The sequence below is a fragment of the Anopheles gambiae genome, chromosome 2 (genome assembly GCF_943734735.2).
Source record: "Anopheles gambiae chromosome 2, idAnoGambNW_F1_1, whole genome shotgun sequence".
NCBI classification, from domain to species: Eukaryota; Metazoa; Arthropoda; class Insecta; order Diptera; family Culicidae; genus Anopheles; species Anopheles gambiae.
This window is the reverse complement of record NC_064601.1, coordinates 108,538,815-108,557,821: the sequence shown is the minus strand read 5'-3', so window position 1 is coordinate 108,557,821 and position 19,007 is coordinate 108,538,815. Positions and strand designations below refer to the sequence as shown.

At 46.9% G+C, this 19,007-nt stretch overlaps 1 protein-coding gene across 16 annotated transcripts in view; it reads left to right on the top strand.

Moving 5' to 3' along the window:
- Nucleotides 1-279: 279 nt before the first annotated feature.
- LOC1270178 (PDZ and LIM domain protein Zasp) overlaps nucleotides 280-19,007 on the top strand; it is a 46,724-nt gene continuing 27,996 nt past the window's right edge. For 8 of the 16 annotated variants that reach the window (XM_061663768.1, XM_061663770.1, XM_061663773.1 and 5 more), the window contains exons 1-3: nucleotides 280-389; nucleotides 1,504-1,869; nucleotides 8,629-8,661. The gene's annotated coding sequence lies outside the window, so the exon portion shown is untranslated. Of the gene's footprint in view, nucleotides 686-1,259; nucleotides 1,405-1,503; nucleotides 1,870-8,628; nucleotides 8,662-19,007 lie in introns of those variants that run through there. The other 8 variants (XM_061663761.1, XM_061663758.1, XM_061663765.1 and 5 more) reach the window with 8 other exon arrangements.

The window sequence follows — 19,007 nt, the reverse complement described above, 5'->3', positions numbered from 1 at the left end:
TTTTTCACTTTCTTTCATAGTGCTGAGGAAGGAAAGCTGCACGCAATGTGCGACAATCTACGCACCACGCACCCAATAGCGAAATGAGTTACCACAGCAAGACGGCATCGAACCATAAACCTGTTAACCGTTCCGTACGAAAGAGAAGGCACCAGCGCCATCCACCTTCTACCACCATGGGATCGAATCCACCTTCCTTTCGGTCAAAAATGGCCACTCACACACACACGGTTTCAACGTTCGTCGCTCGATCGCCCTTCGTAGGCACTCAGCACCACTCAGCATTCACTCATCCGCTAGGGGTAGGTTTCGTTTTCACTAGCTGGTTCGGCCGTGTCTTCTGTTGGTTAAGTTCCTTCGAGCAAGTCGGTGTTCTCTCGGGGCAATAGGCAAGTGGTGTTTGTGTCTTTATGGTCGTTTAGGTTTAAGCTCGGCGTGCACCAACAACCATATTCGTGCTGTTTCGGTGTTTCATTGCAGTGACTGATAGTGTTAGGTCAGGTCAGCGTTTCGGTGAATTGAATACTTTGCAGTTTTGTTCGGGATTCCCGACACTGTGACTGGGTGCGTGTGAATCATGCACCAACCGTTGTGCAAAAAAAAAAGGATTGTGAATTAGTGAAATTTGCTGTGACATCTTCTCGATTCTTCAAACAGGGATGTTAGCCTAAATCCGCTAGAAACTGTAGGAAACCTTCCTTTTCCTCGCTCGCACATTATGAGCCCACCGCAGCAAACGGGGTTGACCATATATTTTTTTTGTGTTTCCTCTCCTTTACCAACCTACCCTCCGTGCTTTCCACATTACGTCACGTGCTCGCAGCACCCGCACCCGGTCCCAACACTTTTCCGTAGAATTTTCGGTAAAATCTAAAAATAAAAATCAGCAAACATTTTTGTTCATGCCGTCGCGCTTAACACGCGCGCGCTTGGGGTTGATTTTGGGGTGGGGTATTATAGACCTCATGTGCTTGTGTAGTATCAGTTTGTTTGTGTGTCCACCCCGTGTGCGTTTGTCTGTGTGTGTGTGTATATGTGTGATCGTTAAAGCAAACTTCCCTAGCTTCCGCGGTGCGCGGTGTGGAGTGGAACAAACCGCCCGTATTTTCCCTGACCTCGCACTATCACCTCCCTACTGTGCACATCCTTTCGCGTTCCCCCTTCCGGTTCCGACCAACTAGCATTAGCGGCGTGCGCATGTGTTCGTAGATCGTGAAATGGTGTGCAGTGAAATGGTGGATTTTTACTTACTGACCGCACTCTCAAACGGTGTCTTATTTGGACGATAAAGCTCACACACTCATGCTTTAGTTCGTTCAGAGTGTTCTCGAATGTTTTGAACGGTCTCTGGTGACAGTTACAATTGAACAGCAGAATACAGTGTTTAACGAAAAGTGATTACAAGTAAAAGAGGATGAAACGATTATTTGTGTTGTAATTCCCTTTGCTGTTAAGTGTTCGTGAAAGATCGACGGCCATTAATCAATTGCTTTACTTCAACAGGATTAGAAAGAAAAGGTGTTAAAGCATTTCTCCAAACGCCATTTTTTTTAAAAGGAATAAGAGCATAATCCGCCAATCAGTGTCAAGTGTGTATATGTGTATGTGTTAGTTTGTGTTTGCGTAATCGAAGTGAGTTTGAGCGGAAGTTCTGCACTCAACGTGAATCAGTAGTCAGTGTACCAGTGTGTGCGTCGCAAGCAAAGAAGCAAAGCGCGGCTAGCTTGCTTTTGAGGAAGAAAAACCGATCCCTCGCAGCTCCCACACAGCAGGACGCTCTCCCCGGGGTTGTTTGTGCACGAAAAAGGGGTACCGAGTCAGCGACACCCGCGTATATCGGGTCTTTTTTGTACTTCTTCAATTTGCAAGGTGAGTCTTACAGAAGAAGAAAACAAAAACGAGTTCACACTTCTCTCTCTCTCTCTTACTCGGCCATAGAAACCGGGCCGAACGGGGAAGGGTACACCGACCAGGAGACAACAATCGAGTCAGCGCTTCTTTGGTAGGTCTGGTTTTTTTTTGTCCTTCTCCGAGGAAGAGTAGGATGATAGCAAGCTTGGGGTGGAAATATCGAGCAAAATACCAAGAAGCAGGCAACAGAGAGAAGAAAAAAAACGAGAGTACAAGACCGTTCGAAGGCGACACCAAACAACACGTCCTACGATTGAAGTACTAAAAATACGACTATCTGCCAGCACGCTCACACACACACAGACACTCGCGTCCGTAGCCGGTGGGTAGTGTTCTGCTGTCTTGCTATGCTGTTTCTTCTTCCCTTTCTTCTTAATCGCTCCGCATGCAAAATCCTACTTTATCTGTCCTGTGCCGAGGGCACGGGCACAAGAGTAGAGGAAACAGGGCAAAAAGATGGAGCAAACGGTTCATGGAAGGATGCTGCAACACTGATGAAGATCGGAGGATCACAAGCCCCAGTGGTAGTCTCCCCCACGGGAGCCTCCTTTTTTCTGCTCATCTTTAAGGTGTGTTATAAAAACACATACACACACGTACATGCACATGCACAAAAACGTACGAAAATATTGCTTCTTTAGAGCTTAAAAAATCGAGGATTGCGTGTTTTTTGCGTCTTTGCACACCTCTCAAACCATCTTTTGCAATGAGGTATAAGTTTCGGACTTTACCTTTTTCTTCCCTTGCCCCGAGTTGAATAAACTGCAGCTCCCACTCCAGCTGTCCAAGGGAAGGGGTAAGGAGCGAAGATCTTTTGCTGATCCGCTTAGAGAGTTCGCGACCGATACAGCCGCCAGCCGTTAGAGGTCGAGGCAGAATTCCCCTTAAAAGAGTTCTTCCAAGCAGCATAAACAAAAAACAGCCCGAAAATTTATGGTGCGATAGTATTATGCGGGCCAGCCGGCAGGGCAGTGCAGGCTCCGGGTTGTATGTGTGTGACATATGCAAAGTGGTAGTGTGGAAGGTGAGATGAGCCCAAAACCCGCCGAGGGCGGGACGGGTGGAAGGACTTGATTTAAATTGCCTCCAAAACGAAACCAAGCTGCGGGTGTCTGCATTTCGTTGACCCCTTCGTTCTTGCGCCATCGGGCACGGCCCATGCAGGGGGGGGGGGGGGGGGAAGAATGCCAAGAAGCGAACATGTGCAAAATAAAATTAAAAACAGCAACCACGACGGAGAGGAGAATCAGCAAAACCGAAACCTTTAATCCCTCCAAACGCATTTGCGCACGCGCTGCGCGCCGTACGCACGCGGGGGCATTTTTCTTGCTGTTTTCCGTTTTTTTTTTTTGTTGCTTTGGCGGCCAAAGGACTTGGCTGGCCGTGGCTGCCGTTACGCGGATTACACGCGGTTTGGTTTGAGGGAGGAGGGATGGGGGAAGGAGCCTTGGCAGAGGACAGAGATGACGGTGGGAAGGAGGACGAAGCTGCACACCGCACCAACAAGGGGCAGAGCACCAGCTCGAGAACCAGTTTTAATGAGTTGTAGCGCTTCTCGTCCCGAGTTTCGTGATGGCGAAAGGGGAGAAGGGTCCAGAACGTGCGCCGGGTGGAAGCGTGCGTTAAAATTAAATGTTCACAAACTGCGTGTAGCACGAACGGACGACCGGGCAGGGGGGGGGGGGGTAAGGCAGTCGGAGAGGCCTGCTATCGAAGGTGTCGCTTGTCTAGCCTGGTGTTGCCTTCCTAGAGCCTCAATGCTCGATCCAACCCAGCTGCTGAAGGAGTGGAGTGCCGTTTGTTGTTTTTTGCTGCTAAATTGAAAAGCGAAAACAACGAGGCTCGCAGGCGGCGGCTGACGACACGGCGAAGCTTAAGGTTGTTTTCCGCGCGCGTACGAAGAAAATAGACGTAGGTTCACCGTACGTACACGAGCGCGCGCGCGAGCGCGCCTCGAAAGTGAAGCGTTTTCGGAGTATATTTAGCGGATTCGGCAGTTCGGTGGTTGCGCACACAAATTCGCACGCCGTACAGCGCACTCACACAACGGTTTGGGGGTTCGTTTGTGGCCGGTTCTGTTCCGTTTCGGTATGGTGTTTTTTTTTTCTCTGTTATTTTGTTAGTTACAAGTTTTTCTTTCCCTTAGCTCTAGCCTCTCGCAGTTGCAGTGCGCATGTATTTTCTGGGCTGGCTGGTTGCGGTGGAGGCGGTAGGACGCAGCTGTTCAAACACCTACGCAAACCAGCTCAATCGTTTCGTTATCCACTACCTAATGTGTGTGTGTGTGCCGGAGGTCGGGTTATTGATGATGCTGGAGAGAGAAGCTGGAGAGACGGTGGAAAGAAAGAATGAGCTGAAAATGATGCAGAGGAAAGAAATCGAGCAAACCAACACAATCGATGCTTTGGTACGGTTTGAGTTTGTAGAGTGTTCTTTGGGAGAGGTTTGGTTTGGTGGGTTTTGTACGCGACGACGCTAGATAAATGTCTGGCTTGTGTACCCTATGGCAAAGTAGGAATGTTTGCAGGTGGCGCGCGTGTTTACAAACATACTAATCAGCCACTAAGGCAGTCATTTGGCGATCGCTTGATCGGTATACTTTGTACTAAGTAAAGTGATGAGGTAGGAATTTCTAACGAGGGTGGGATTATACCTTAGCAATCAGAAGTAAACAATTAAGCAGTTATGTTGATATTTAGTAGTATTACACAGTTTATTTTTGCGAATACAATGGTTTTACTTCATTCGAAAGCAGTGGTTAGAGTTAGTGTCAAAGTCAAAATTTGAAGTTTGGGTAATATGTATTATAAAACGACTTGAAATGCAAAATTTTATAAATACGGCAAAAGGACATTGAGTCATTAATGGATATAAAAGATGTAGAGTTCAATGTACAGTATCAATATTTATTTTATTTTTTATTCTATTTTCCTCAGTTTTTGCATAATTTTCTTTGAAAGATTTTTTTTAAATTAATTTTCAACATGAGTTTTGGAATTGTATACACTAAAGCTAGTACATTGAATTTTATTTAAATAGACAAAATTGAGGCAAAAATTATATTCAAATACTTTTATTAGGCTTCGATTATTGCTTTTCACTTCTGAAAACGACATAAAGATCTTATACGACAGTACTCCCTTCTTTCGTACGTAAACTCCTTTCACTGAAAACTCTTTGAACGGTTGTTGCTCGTCCCAGACAAAGGAGCGAAAGCAAAGACCGCAGCCTTTTTACAAACACTGCTTGTCGAGCCTTGATCCATGCAGTGGCAAATTATAGGTTTGCTTAACCAAAATACCGAATCGTAAAAGATGAATATCTACTTTTTTCGCAATGCTGTCTAACTGCCAGCTAACAACAAACTCCACACTCGAACGAGAGTGACTCATGCGCCACCAAAACAAATTCTTCCCCCGTCGGACACACATATGCTCCACACACACACACACACACACACACACAAAAAGCGTTTCGTAAGCCCGCAAAAAAGATCAATCAAACGATCGCAGACAAGCGGGCAAAATACATATTTTTCAAACGCTCTCGTACACCTTCGCGGAGGTTCTGTTTTGTTGGTGGTGCTGCTGCTGCTGCTATTGCTTCCCAAGCGCCATCCGTGTTCCTTCCGCGGCCGGAGCTGCAGGAGCCGGTTTTCATCCGCTGAAGGTCGCGAGCGAATGATCTCCCTCCCCCAGTGCGGCCTGCCTTGGTGGATTGCAGTGCCCGGGATCGAAAGGAATTTCAAGTTTAAACCGAATCGGTCACACCTTCTGCCCGTCGTGGTTGCGTCCCCCGGGCACATCCACTAATGGGGATTGCTAATGTGCTTGTGGCGATGTGTGACTTGCGTTTGCGTGTGTGCGTATGTGCCAAAGAACCGGCAAATGTACGTATTCGTTGTTTTGGTGTGTGCAAAATCGGTGGAGGAACGGGAAATGAACGGAATTATTGCGTACAAATTAGCTCATTTTTCGATAGCACAGCATCATCGGCATATGATTGCTTGCCAAGTTTCCTTTCACACGATGGTATGTTCATTATTTCGAGCGAACATGGGAAGCGATAATCTCTCCGAAAGAATTCGGATAAATCGTTGAGATCATAAACACAATTATTACTCCTAGGGCAGAGGGTTGAACAAAGCTTTTCTTGAAGGTTCCTTGACGCGTTTGGTTGAGTGTGATAAATGGCCGTTTAAATATAGCTTTGTTATCCTGATCCCATTTCCCAGGCAGGGGTCCCTTTTCAGAGCACGTCAAATATTGTGTGTAAGCAATAAATCACACACTTAAAAATACATTCGATGCGTCACGATCGTTTAATTTTAACACAATATCAAACATAAGCTAATTAAATCCAACAGAAGAGATGTGCAAACTTTTCGCGTTTTATTTTTGCCCACTCTTCCCCACGTCTGCTGTGAAAGACAAGCTTGTCACTGACCCACACACGAGTCGGACGTGTGTCATCACGCCACTCAGAACCATTCGCAACGCAAACATTCTTAAGCGCCGCAAGCACGCCGCGGACGCGTCTTGGCGTGCCATGTCTGACCTACAAAAAGCGTAGCACGGGAGCAGTAGGCAAAATCTTTCCTTCGAAAAAAAGGCATTTCTCATCGCCACACAGTCCATCATGCGAGCAGTTCCAACCTTCATGCCAAACGGACGAAGCGCGATGTCTTTCCCGCCCTTTCCCAATCGCAGACGGGGCCGATTGCGCCATACACTTGTTTCCTCAATGGCAAACGGGGAATGTAGGGCCATCGCAAAACATAACCCTAACCTATTTAAAATGAGCGTATGTGTGTGTGTGTTTGTGTGTCGAATTTTGTAATCTTTCGACCGCCGAAGGTGAGCATTATTTATAATTTTATGCCCTTCCCCGCTGGGGGACGCTTTTGGGGCGGGGACGGGCGGAACAAACCCCCACGCATTATGGGACAGAAATGTTTAAAAATATTCTCGGCAGCATATTTTCGTACACCGTGCACGCCATGGCTCGCCTTTCGCGGGTATTCATGGCAAAGAAAATAGAAGAAGAAAAAAGACTTACAGTCAAAGACATTTTTCACCACCGAAACCGAATGGGGCGCTTGCGCCAAGCCATCCCCCGCCTCGGCGCCCTTTGAGGTCAGTCGCATCACCAGCACCAGCGAGCGATGGAAAAGGACACGCTCCTTGTCCTCTGCTGGTGTGCTGCTAGCCTTTCCACCAAACCCCCAAATCCACAATCTAGTTTGATGTATTTGTCAACCGAAACCGTGTTGTTCTGCAGGGCGGTTGCTCACGACTCGCGCCGTTTGCGCTTTTCTTGCTATTTCTTGCCATCGAAATGCGTTGCCCGCCATTGCGATCGAGTTTTTCACGGGTGCGTCAGAACGGTCCGTTTGGCTAATTTTAGCGCACGGGCATGCGGTAACAAAATGAGCCGCAACCACCACCACCACACAGCACACACCAGCAGAACCAGAACCGGTACCAGTGGCAACAGCGGCAGGGGTTTTGGTTCATTTTTTCTCTCTCCTCCTTCACAGAGCAGTATGCTTGGCTTGCGCTTTTGCGATTGCCTTCGGTTGTTGGCTTGTGGAGGAAAAGGGTGACACACGGTCTTTATTGTTGCGTGTTTTGGGGGCTGATTCGTTTCGGTATCTTGTTCTGTTGATGTTCTTGAACAGCCATTTGCAGTTTGTTATTGGCAATACAATGTCAGCTTATTAAATGCTTCGATGTTTTCAATCTGCTAAATGTTAACATATTTCTTGCTCTGTAGGGCAAACAACCAAATGACATCACAGAAACCCGTGGCTGTTACGCACCCACGGACAATTGCAAACTAAAACATCCCGTTCCACACTTGACTGCCCCCTCTGAATAATGTATCGGAGCTTCAAGTCACCTAGTTTCACGTACACGCTGTCATGTTTGCCTGCGAAGCGTCGCACTGGACGTGACGGTCCAATATGTGTGTCTGTGTGTCCAGTCTTGGGACTGGGTTCGGGCGTAAGATAAGATAAGTTACCGAGAAGCAGCATTCTGGGCTGCACTGGCCTGTGTTTGCCCTTTCGATGGACGGGTAGGGTACGGTACTTAAGGGCTATGGTGACAAGTGCCATTTCTCTTTAATTATGTTTACCTCTATTAAGGCACTGCTTAAGCGGTAGATGTAATGTGCCCGCTTTCTGCCCCTACACAGCCACGACCTACTGTCTGGTAAATATGTAAGTCAAACTGATCGACTGAAATTCTCGAACAGTCGAACGTTCGCAGCTCAAAAAGGGTATCCCATATCATTTTAGGTGTATTTTTGTAATGTTTACCGCTAAACAAGCTGGATTCCTGAAACTCTGCCCACTGCCAAGAAATGTTGTGATCGATAAACTCCACGGAAGGTATGGCTTATCGCTGGATTGTTTATATACCCTCGCAATCTAGGCATACATTGTGATAATCAATAAAAAGGAAACGGGGCGCAGCTTAATGCGCTGATATGGCCAGCCCGTACAATCGATACTGTGATTCACCAACAGGGGCCTTCACCATAAGGTACCTTCACAATCAACAGCAAGAAACATTACGTCGCAGACAAACCGTTATTTATTTGTAATGAAGTGTTATAAAGATGCATTACAAACCCCCTATTTTTAAGCAAATTAAACAAATTGATGATCCAACAGCGAACCTAATGGTGTTTTATGTTTCTTTTTATTTGCAGCATTTCTTCAGCATCTAGCATCTAACTCATAAGGTAAGTTGCCCTGCCAGTGTCTGTGTGTGTGCGCAATGTTCAATTTACAATCCACGTGACGCTCGCAAACGTCGCCAATGATCATTTACGCGGGCTCAATCAGCACGCTAATTTGATTTGACATGTTGGGCGAAGGATTGCGGTTGGAGTGCCCACTAACCGCGTCTATTAATCGTCCACCGGCGAGGTTGTCGCCTGATTCCACCCATTGGATTTATGAATGGACCAATGCCAAGCTGGCCGGTCGGGAATGAGAGCGGAAGCAAAGCATCAGTCCGCGTGGAGCATCTTTGTGCGGATTTATGCCATTACGGAATGAAGCACGCGCGCGCTGGCCAAATTGGATGGATCGGTCGATCGGTACCGATGACAGTGATCGGTTGAAAACTGTTCCAATAACAGATCGCTGTGGTAATGGTACAGTGAGTGAGCTTCTTCTTGAACTGCCCTCAGTGGCCACGATGGTCGTATCTTTCTCTTTTCCCTTTACACTCTCCCCGCAGAAGGCAGAACGGATAGAAGTAAATGATCTGTTTTTAAACCGTTCCGCAGTCTAAACAGAACGGACATTTACAGCCTCCCAGCAACGGTTACGATCATACTGGGGCGCTACTCCGTAACTAGGTCAACACAAGTGATTCAGCAGGTTGGATTCGGCTCAACCTGTTAAGCAATCGTGCGATCGATCGGTGGAATTTTATTTGGAAATGCCGTTTCGTTTCCCGCCGCAGCAAAAGTGTCTCGAAAGGAGCGCTAAGAAATGTTTCGAAAAACTCCAATTGAGACATTAAACGCAATCGTTTTACCCCTTTTACCATCTCCTCAAGGAAGTGGGCAAATCTTACGCAAGCAATGAAAATCATCTTTCAACTCCTGGCCTCCATTTTGCGTCACGCGTGACGCAAGTTTGGCAAAAAAGGGTAGTAAGGAAAAAAAAACGGGTTAAAATAATAAGCAAATTCATCCCGCATGCCGGTTCATGGTTGGGGCATTGCTGCTGACAAAAGCGACGCGTTGTGTCCAAGAAAGTGTCTGCTATCCCTCTCTGTCCATCTCTCTCTCACTGTCCGCGCCTTTGCCACAAGAACCGTTCCATTTGTGTTTGTGTTGCGATGGCCTTTAAGATGGATTACGAGTTTTGACGAGTGAAAGACGTGCGAGACACCCCGAGCATGGCTGATGCGTTGGGTGCGTGTGTGTGTCTGTCTGCACGACGGAACTCGTTTCAGACCCACAACCCAACCCTTTCCCTCTTCTCTGGACAAGGTTCTCGAGACTGTGGCCGGTGTCACTTTTGCTTTCATTGAGATGCGTTTTCACTTTTTTAAATCACAACCTGAGGGAAGAGTGATGCTGAATGCATCACGGCGAGTCAATTTGCGAGACGTTTAATAGCGTGTCGGACAGAAGACACTGGGTTCTGTCCTTGAACCTCGTCCAATCGACCGCACAACGGGCCGGATGTCATCGTCACCCGAGAAGTTGTTTGTGCTTTGTTTCCCCTAGTGGTGCGACTGTGGGCGATTGCACGAGTCCTCCACCTCTTGGCGCTACAAAGATGTCACCGCATGAGCCGCTGATCGAAAATAGAGCCACCCGCAAACCACCCCCGTGTGCTGATCGTGCTATATTTGTGGAACGGGAACAATAAGATGAGGTGGTTGAGGTTTACAGCTTTGCTTACATAACGCCACCCCGCAAATGGGGGAACGGGTTGGAAAAACAAATGCCCTCCCGTCCGTTGCTGCAACCGAAGCGGGAAAACCGATCTCCGTCAATTGACCGTGGCATCCACCACGTCAGTTGGTTCAATCGGTTGCAGCGTCTTGTTGTTTTTTAACTGCTGCTGCTGCTGATGCTGCTGCGGTTTTCTTGCCATTGTGTGTTGCGCGGAACGCGACTCTATGCGCAAGCGACACGCGCAACAGCGATAGCGGGGGGACATTTTGCGCCAAACGTCGACCGGATCGTCCTGGTTTGCGCTCGAGTGTGTTTATTCAAGCCGAACGGAAAAATGATCCGTTCTATGGTTCTGCCCGCACTCATCAGGTCTGATGCAATCGCAGTTTAGTGTGCCTCTGTGGATGTGTGTGTGTGTGTGTTTACATGGAAAACATGTTTCTCGCGACTCGAGAAAAAAAAATAGAGAGCGAATAAAAGGTACACACCAAGTGGAAGGAAAACGCAAGGAAAGTGGCGGCGGAATTGGAGGATTAGCGAAGCCAAAACACACACACCCAAACACACGCTCAGTTCGCGGATAGTCTTGAAGGGTATAATTAGAACACGGGTTTTGTGGCTGCTGGCCCGCTGTGAGTGATGTTTGCGTCCGGTTGTGGGTCGCGATTTTTGTTGGGTTTGGCTTTGTTTTTTTTTCTTTTGCTGGCAGTAAGCAAAGGAATTTTTCAATGAGAGCAACATTTAGGTGCGGGCGTGTGGAAAATTTGTATTTTGAGCTGATGGGTACGGTATAATTTGGCCAGATGGGACCGCAGTTGAGCGTTGATTTTCGGAGGATGATTTTTGCTGCAGCTCAGTGAATCATAAAGCAGTAAAGGAAGTTGTAAATAATTTGGTTAAGGAATGGAGAAAAGGCAGCAATTTTATTATTTATTCTGTTCTACCACCTATTGCTTACTTGAGGTATTAACTGAGTATCTTTTTATCTTATCTTATTTATCTTATTTATCAGAAAGTTTTACGACTTTCACAACAAAACATTCAAAAAGTTTAACGCTATGTTGAACCGAATAAATAAGTTGAAGAAAATAGAGTTAAAATGACTTCGAAATATTGCTGAAAAATGCTTAATTTAAGAAGCTTTCAATTCCAACACTTTTTGATGTTTTTTTTGTAAATGTACCTGTAATTAATAAAGTATCTTCGTATCATATCATATCTTTATATCATATTTGTATAAGTATCTTAGGCATATATTCGTAGGATTGACTATATTGCAATGGTAATCAATAAGTCACTGAGAGCAGAGCCCATTGGTGGTACATGTAGGCCTTGACCGTCAACGGTTGTTGTGCCAAAAGAGAAGATCTTGGGCATATCATATATTCTGCTTGCTAGTGTTTTGATACAGGATATGGTTTTCCTTGAGCTGACATTAATTCGCTTGTTTTCCTGATTTCCTGAATAAATTATACACGACATGGCTGATGTGCCATGCCCTATTGTGTGGGCTAAACCTGACAGCCATTGGTTCGAAATGTTCAAAATACCCTGTTGGTTATTGGTTTTTTTTAGGTACAGTGATCCAATTTCCACTCGCTCCAGTTTCGAGTTTCGAACCCAAAACTGCATACGAAAACATTCAAAACATGTACGGACATAAAAAACAACATCAGTTTGCTGGTATTCCCCCAGACGAAGGGCGTTTGCAGCAAAAGTAAATACAACCAATCGAACAAAACAAAACAACAAAAAAAAGGTCAAATTCCTGTACATTGTCACAACCCACCGCTGGCTGCGCACAGCCAACCGTTCGCCGGGTTCGAAAATGCACGCTGAAATTCGTTTCCCTTTCGAAGCCGAAATTATAACAACTGCAGCCTGCAGATATTCCAGCGCCCACGGTCCTCGACTCGATGCTCGATCAGCGAGCGCGTTGGTTTGACACGCAAGCACTGGCGAAGATCACGAACTGGACGGAGCGAGCGAACGAACGGACGGACGGACAGACGGACGGTTCTGAACGCTTCTTCTCGGGCGTCGATATCCGGCTCCGGGAGATATCCAGCGTGTGCACAACAAATAAAGCAAGCAAGCAAAACACCCAAGAAGACATCTTGCTCTCGGTTGCTGACCTCCGTGCGGCACTGGGCACAGATCGCGCAGTTCGTGCACAAGTGAATGTGCCTGTGGGACGAAAATCGCACATCCGGCGATCTTTCCTATTTCTGTCCCTGGTGTGTGTCCCTGCAAAAAACAACGAACCATTCCACAAACCCCTCCACTAGATCGATTGGTTTCGGTGTTCGATCGTGGTCGTGGATGCAGCTTTAAATTAAATCCAACCTTAAGCAATTGACACACCGCAAACCATGGGAACCATAGGTGGCGGAGGGCACAGCCGGGAGGATCACTGTCATCGACGGGGCCCTGTAATTATGTTAAACAAAGCGTGCGTTAATACGTGCTCGGGAACGGGTCCTGTGCGAACGGGGACGAGCCCATTTCACCGGCCATGTCCGTCAGCCCCAGGATCCCTGGACCGGAGGACGTGACTGGATCAATACACACACACACCGTCCCGATCTACACCGGGCGAGCAGAAGCTGTGTGGAAAACGGAAGGGCCAACCTGGCCTTCCTGTGCCGTTTTTATGCAAATGCAGGCGACGAAAGCTTAACCGTAAAGGAGGCGTGAGGATTTGCGTGTTGAAGAACGCGTGAAATGGAGATGGAGAGGAAGCAACACCAACAGCAACAACAAAACCAACATACCAAAGGGATGCAATTAAACCGAAGGATGGATGATTTACAACCCGGATGAAATCGAAGACCCATCTTGGCTTCTTGGGCTATTGGGAAGAAAGGAAAAAGAAAAAATAAATATGCCAAACCACGCACGCAAGCGCTGTCGTTTCGCTGTGGGGAGGCAGAAATTTCTCTTTTCATTTGGGAGGAGGATAAAAAAGGGACGACCTTTTGACAACTCGGGCATGGGAGGGACGGGCGGTGGACGGGATAAAGATTTATTTGCTTTCATTGTCAGCGTAGAACGCTGGCTTTAATCATGATCGCGCTGGGCTGTTATTAAGCTTGTACAAAATGGCACGAAAGTTGTGGGAATTGATGGAGGCATCGTGTCGGTAAGAATAGATTCCATTAAAAGATTGCACACGCTTGAACGTCAGCCAATGCCGAAAGAGTGTGACGAATGATGGTCCAAGAGCAGCGAGTGCTAATTGATCGAGTTTTGCGCACGATCGTTTGGTTGGTCCTAGCAATGCTCAAGGCTGTTGCAAGATCTTGTTCAGTTATGATATAGAAAAGATAAAACTCATGATGTATGATTGTTGGAAATCAGAAGTAAATCATTACGTCACTTTAACCTTACAAACTATCAAATTAGCTAATTTACTTGATCTCTGAGTTTTTGCTTCGTTCATCAATTGATCGTTTACGCGTTTATCTTAACATTCCTTTGAGCAATCGCTTCCAATACTAGAAACAGCATTCAGTTACGCCCTGCACATCACCGTCCCATTGCTGCATCCGCCTGGACGTGACGTGAAGGTTATGAAGGATCCAATTTGCTACATCCGAACCCAGCTGATTCATGTGCAACTCCACAAAATGATGGACTGCTCCATGGAATTACTCATTGCGCCAAAAAAACAAACATACTGCAACCAAACCATTCCAAAGATGCCCTACCGTCGACCTTTGCGTCAGTCAGCAGAGAAAAGCACGCCCCGATTTGCGCCAAGTGTGCAATAAATGTGCACATGAACGGAGGATACTCTGTCAGCACATCGGCACACTGGCACACCGGTAGATGTGGCTGGCTTCCAATTTCTCGCGTCTGGGAAAGTGTCGGAAAAATAGCAAACTACTTGTGTGTGTGCGCCCATGTGTGTGTGTGTGTCACTAAGTGGTCGGTCCGTGCGGTTGCACGAGCACGGAGTAGCTGGCGTTTAAAAATAGGTCGCAGAACATCGCCACACGGCTCACTCGCGGCGCGTATGGGAAAGTGTGCCCGGGAACGAACGAATTACATAGTAGCGGGTTTTTGCAAACAGACTGCGATGGCCACTTACCGCCATTCGCACCAAACTGTACAGGTGGTGGCCCTTCATCAGACCCGAACCCGCCCGAAGAGCGAAAGTATTGGCCGCAAAAAGCCCCGGGGGGTTCGAGTGACAGGCGAATGTGAGATTCAATGTCAATGTTAGAAAGGGGCGGTAAAGAAAGGCTCAAACGATGAATGCACTCAACACACACACACACACACGCGTGTGCAGGGGAACACACGCATAGGTTTGGGGAGTGCACTGTTGTGCCACCGATGGGGGCGATGGGTTGAACATGGGCCATTAAATAATTATGTTTGACGGGGCCGTTTAAGATGATGTGCCTTGTGGGATTGGAGTCGTACCCGGGGTTTTTTGTGCTTTTGACATTGCCAGTACGGTTGTGGTGAAAGACGTCCACTTTTTTAGCTCTATGACTTGAAATTAAGTAAAACTAAAGTTTGAATGTTGAATTATAAGATTTCAAAAGATTTTTATTCGACCAACTTGTATTATACAATATTAATGCTAAGCCCACTAAGAGTTTTGAGCAGTCATGATGAAACATTTCAATCAGCAAGATTATCTTTCAATTTCTTTGGAATTCACAACAGATGTAAAATAAAATACAGTCATCAATTTTTTTAAAAAATTTAATAGGGATTTGATTCCTAATTTTATGCATTTTCATTCAAAAAAAGTGACAACCAAACATAAAGTAAAAATGCTCATTTTATTTGATTAAAAAGCATGAATTCATCGTTCTCCAATGAATCAATAACAATATTTGTCAATCTTTTTGGTTATTGTGGGTCATTGTAAAGCCAAATATCCACATCTCTTCAGTTAATTTGCCTTTGACTGCTGTTAACTTTGACTGCAACCTGTCGCTCAGCTCAAAACGACGCGTCGTAAGGTAGTTTTGCTTTTCTTCTCCCGTCACAAATCCTCGACAGAAAAATAAATACCAAAAGACATTCAAAATCCCATTCAAAAACAAACGACGTCTGCTCGTTTCACGTCGGCAAGTAATTTCGTCTATAGAAACACACACACAAACACTCCAACCAATGTAGAGGGAAGCATTAATGCAGCTGCTGCCGTCTGGCCCATGGTGAAAGATGCACCAGTTGCAAATAAATCAGTCTACTAGAACGGCTCCACCTCATGCTCGTGCCCATGTGTGTGACTGTGTGTGTGTGTGATCTCCTTCTCCCCGTTGTTCCGGTTCTTCGATCGAGATTTCTTAATGAATCATCAACCGTTTCATCGTGGTAGGTAGGAGGCCACTTACACCACCATCACAAATGGGTGCGTTAAATCGAGCGAGGCTTTGGGTTTTTGGTGGTGAGGGGGGATGAGGACAGCGAGCCGCTGAGCGAAAGTAAGGCAAAGTCCGCACAGAATATAGATTAATAAATTCGATGCACTAATGAGGCTGCACTATATTCTCCCCCGGGACTGTGTGGACCCTGATCACATTACCGTGAACCAGCGTGGCACGATTGTTCACGACCCGGGTAACAACTGGTGCATGGATGGCGTGGTTGATGATTGGTTGTGGCGCGCCGCAACTGGGTCGATCGTATTTGGGGAGAGGAATGAAGACATTTTGATTGCGCTTTAGAGAACAATAAGATATGTATGTGTGTGTGTGTGTGATATGATGATTATGGTTCGGGAATGAGTGTTATGGACTGTGAAATTAATTGTCTGATTGGGCGCCTTATTCCGAGTAAAGATGTTAAAAATTCATTTCATAAAATCGTTTTAAAACATATGATTTCTACAGCAATTAAGATTTTCTTTTGTTCTAAAATCAACATCTTTTGTTAGAACAACCGCAAGATATTGCTTCGAAATTGAATGCCCCAAGATGAGCACTCGAAAAGCGCCATTATTTTTACCACCCGATCGTATCCCCCCCGTGGTGCCACAGCAAACGGCTCACTAAATCATCACCTTTACTGGGCAGAGTGGCAGCTAAATGGACGCTTGTTAACGGTCAAACCACCTCCACCACCACCTCTCGACCACCAGACCCCCCAGACGATCAAAAGACGAGCAGGGCCATGCAATCCAAAGTGTCAACGGAATCGTCACCGGAGACACCTTGAACCACCGGCGTCGGTGTCGCCACCCACCCCAGTGCTCGCAGTGTGTACTGGAAGCGTTCGCAAGGTTCAGTGCACCCACGTTCGCAGTAACTTCCAATCCCGTGCGGCGGGTGGAAGGGGTGGTAATCTATGAGAAATCTCACGATCCCGCCAGCATTCAGTTCAGCTTAAACAGTGAAGAACAGACAACACACAACAGTGCAAAAAAACACCCCAGCACTGATCTGTTGCACTGTTCCTCCTTCCGGTGATCCGCGCGCATCTTCCGGGCGAGCGTCTTGACGTTTCTGCCCTTAAAGAGTGCGCGCGGGCGCCTCGAGCCCGGGGAGTGGGATAAATGATGTTAATTTCTGCCCGCAGAACATGCTCGGTAGTTCTACGCGTCCAGTAGGCACTACTGTACAAACAGTCGGTTGGACGCCCATGAACGAGCATTTGGCCATCTTGTTCGCCCCGTTAGTGGCTGACAGTGTGTTGGCTGGCACCGTTTCGTTTGGCAGCGTGGCGCGCTGCGCAAGAACAATTCTTAAATACTGGGAAATAATTGTTTCACATCCTGCATTTGTTCGTCGTCGTTCAACCGGTTTAATCGCACGGTTCGATCATCCCCGGGGCCGGTTCGCGTTGGCTCGCGTGTGGTGCGGCCGAAGTAATACGATCACTTTCCTTTTGGGCGAATGAAACGAAGAGTAAATAAAACACTCCAGACCAAAGGGGATGGTACAGTGCTTGATGATCTTTGCTGGGGGAGGGCAGAAAATATGTGACATGTTTGGTAAATGAACTGAAGAAAGATTTACTTTACTTGATCTTTGCTCAAACAAACGCTTACAATTTATTCACTTGAATGCTATCCAAGGAAAGCGTTTTCCATTTCCGGGTTGTGCTCTCGCTGTTGTAAAATAAAATTATCTTGTTTTCCCTAATTATTTCTTCACCTGCTCATCCTCGTCCATCCTCGTCTATCCGCCCCATGGGCGGGGAAAAACTCGCGTGCAGCATTCGCTTTTCCACCAGTGCTTTGCTGACAGAATAAATGCATTCCAAGCCCAAGCGCAAGCATCCACGCCAGTCAACTAATGCTGTCGATTTACCCGTTTGCGATTTGTGGCACGCAAGCCCGAAAGGTTTCTCCGAATGCTAAGGGTTTGCCACGGCACGTCAAAAGGGGGAGCAACGATTTGCTGAAAGCCTCCCTTTGGTTGACTTGTTGAAAAGAAAACTCCCCCCCCCCCCCCCCCCACGTAAAGCATCTCCAGCTTCACCGGGGCCCTGCCTTTATGCTTTTACTGTGACACTTCGCGGCGTCACGCGATCAGTCGTTCCCACACGGTGCGATCGGTATTTTCATTTTCATTCCGCAACCGGGCACCGACCACCGTCACGTCACGGGAGGTTTTCGATTCGGTAAATACCGGACCGCGCAGTTACAACACCAGGCTGGTGTAGAGGACAAAACTTAACAAATTAAGCAAATTTGCACCACAGCCTTCCTTCATTGCTCACCAAAGCCCCCACACAACGACACGTCTGCTTATCATCACAACAACACGTCCAGCCCCGGAAAAGCAACGGCAGACCAAAAACCAGTCGCTCATTCGTCAGCTCATTTGCACTACTTTGCAAAAAGGAATCGTATTAGCAAAACGGGTGACCCCGCGAAACCGTTTACCACCGTGGGTTAGTCATCGTTTGGGGTGAGCTTTTAACTGCAACTTTAGCTCACACCCCTGTTCCCCCTGTTGCCCATGCCCATACCCCAACGGCTGCTGATGCTTTCCGTGATCCGCGTCAACGTACGTGTGGGTCGGAGCCGGAGAGGAGTGTTTGAGGGTAAATACACATAGACATTTTTAAATGCCTGCTCTCTCTCTCTCCACTCGAACCCGTTCAAGCTTAATGGACAGCCGATGGAATGTCGAGCAAGCAAAATATTTTCAATACAAAAAAAACAAAAAGAAACTGAAAAACAAAACCACCCAGTGCACGGTGGCCCCCCCGGTCCGGTAAGTTGGTGCGCGCTAAATGACACTCCCGGCACCGGTTTTTTGCCATTTTTTTGTGTGCCGTCTGACATCATCTGACGCAGACGGCAAAAATGGCACCGCGCAAGTGGCAAGCGTGGGACAAAGAGCAAGCCTTATTGCAAATGAAATATGATTATGATCATGCACTCGGGAGCCTAGAGCAGTGCGATTGCAGCGGCTGGATGGAAGGAGGAGGCGCTTTGTGGTTAATTTATCAGCGAAAAGGAAAGTGTTTGACTAGGGAGAGATAGGGGTGTTGTCTTTTTAAATACTATGCTTTTACACACACACACACACACACACACACACACACACGCAAAAGAGGGTGATAAATACGCATGCGCTGTGGTGGCAATATTACTTAAACTGGATGATAAATCAATCACAACGAACAATATGCAGGCAAGCAGCGCTCTTTGAAGCGGCTGATAATGGGCGGATTGCATGTGTCCGTGT